We start from the raw sequence: 2,500 nt of genomic DNA, 5'->3' as shown, positions 1-2,500 counted from the left end.
CCAGACATATCTCTGGCACTGTAGATTGTCTCATGTTAATAAGACTCGCATTGCAAACCTTCAAAGGGATAGAGTTTTGGACCCTTTTCACTTTCAGTCATTTGAGGTATGCGAGTCATGCCTGTTAGGCAAGATGACCAAGTCTCCTTTCACAAGACAAGGTGAAAGGGCTACTGAGCTGTTAGGCATTATCCATAGTGATGTATGTGGTCCACTAACAGTTGAGGCCGGAGGTGGATATTCATACTTCATCACATTTACTGATGATTTCAGTAGATATGGCTGTCAAGAATATTCTTAAGTACCTAAAGAGGACTAAGGATATGTTCTTAGTTTATGGAGGGGAAGATGAGCTCACTGTAAGAGGATACAGTGATGCTAGTTTCCAAAAGGACAAAGAAGATTATCGATCGCAATCAGGGTTTGTATTTTGTCTCAATGGCGGTGCAATGAGCTGGAACAGCTCCAAGCAAAGCACTATAGCGGACTCTACAATGGAGGCTGAGTATATTACATTGTCAGATGCGGCCAAGGAGGCAGTCTGGATTAAGAAGTTCGTTACTGAACTTGGTATGGTTCCCACGATTACTGATCCTGTAACATCTATTGTGACAACAATGGAGCAATTGCTCAAGCCAGGGAACCACGGTCTCATCAAAAGTCCAAACACATACTCAGACGATTCTATCTCATGAGAGAGATAGTTGAGAGGAAAGAAATACAGATTAGTAAAGTACATACTGACGACAATCTCGCAGATCCACTGACAAAGCCTCTGTCGCAGCAGAAGCATGAAAGGCACTTGAGATCATTTAGTATTAAATACATGAATGATTGGCTATAGTGCAAGTGGGAGATTGTTAGAGTAGATGCCCTAGAGCCAATCAATTATTGTAGAATTGACTCTTTATAATAATGTTCATTAATCAATAAAAGGCATTTTATTCTATATTACTTAAATCATTATTATTGCAATATGTATTGATATATGTCCTTAGAATGGTAGAACCGTGATGAGGGTATCAAGTGTTTCAAATCTTGATAGTGAGAACCCTATGATAAGAATGTAATTTATATATTTTTTTATTCCTTCCATATTATGTTTTTGTTATGTTTTATGCCTAGTTGAGCTGAATAGAGTTTATTTTGTAAGTTTGGCATATTTGGATAGACTTTAGGAAATAATTGAGAAAAGATTAGGAAATTCCAGATTTTCCAGATTTTTCGTTATTCTGACCAGTGCTGCGTTTTTCAAGTTTTTCATGGAGTTAGATTTCTCAATTGCAAAAGCATTCTTCAGAAAAAGAAAGTAGACGAATCAAGCTTTCCAGGAAGGTATTATAGGTGAAAATCTGACTTCGTTTGGGTTCTCAGTAGCTGTTGCAAAACCGGACCTGGAATCCTAGTCGTGGAAGGATTTCCTGGCTAAGTAGTGAATCTTCGAATGGGCCTAACTAGAGCGTCAGATATCGAAAGCAGGTGATTCAAAATTCTAGATTCATCTACACATCCGGGACTACAAGTTTTATGAAGTAACCAAGCCCAGAAAAGATCTTTTACATTGCGAGAATCCTGGTGCAAGCTGGAGATGAATTTTGTTTTCCATATCTGCTAAGATTTTGACAATTTTGGAAGTCTATCTTTTAGGAAACATCTAGGAAAGTAATTTCCATGAATTGAGGAAAAAAACATGTTATTTATTTATGAGTTTTTAGGTTAAACGGGGGAGGACGGCAGTAGAGTATTTTTCTTTTAGTTTTTTTACTTTCTACATTAAGATGTGCGGCTGATTTTCTTTTTCAGTTCAAGGGGATTTTGAAGCTTGAATCCATGTCATTGGTGTAACTTAACTTTAGTAACATTGTTCTTAATCTCGTTTTTATTAGAATTGTTTATGTTATTCTGATTTAATTGTTTATGATTCTTGTTTGAGTGATTTAGTTTTGGCTTGTTAAATTGTTTAATCGGAATTTTACCTGTTAGAATTAGGAATTGTGATACGTAATCGTCCTTTTTCTATTCAACGAGTAATAAATGATGATAGATGATTATGCACAAGTTTTCGGTCTATTGTCTTGAATAACATAACCTAAGTTAAATAATCCGAGCTTGCGTGATTGTTGCTTAGATTGATTTATTTTCCTAATTCTTAAGGCTGCCATTGAATTAAATTTAGAGAGCTTGTTCTAGGTTGTTCAAGGGTTAGTATCTACTCGAACAGCTTATTTCAGTAGTGACAAACTAAGGGAGAATTCGGGTAACAGAGCTTGTTGTTTTCTAGGGTCAGTGGTTCCATAATAACAAGATAGAACAGTGTTACGGTTACTTCATGTCCAATGCATGTTTAGGTGGATCTTGAACCAAGAACTGATGGTTTTTAATCTGATATTTTCTGCCATTAGAGATTTCTTTGTGTTACTTTAGTTTGCTTTGACTACAACCCCTTTTATTTTTCTGTTGTTTTCATTGTTTTAGAATATAGAAATTAATCGAACCATTC

The 2,500-nt window shown here is 36.0% G+C and overlaps 1 pseudogene; it reads left to right on the top strand.

Annotated features, from left to right (window-relative positions):
- Positions 1-2,500, top strand: part of LOC116121124 — a 7,659-nt pseudogene that overhangs the window by 2,212 nt on the left and 2,947 nt on the right.

The sequence above is a fragment of the Pistacia vera genome, unplaced genomic scaffold, assembly GCF_008641045.1.
Source record: "Pistacia vera cultivar Batoury unplaced genomic scaffold, PisVer_v2 Contig966, whole genome shotgun sequence".
Classification (NCBI taxonomy): Eukaryota; Viridiplantae; Streptophyta; class Magnoliopsida; order Sapindales; family Anacardiaceae; genus Pistacia; species Pistacia vera.
This window is presented reverse-complemented; position numbering and strand designations above follow the sequence as displayed.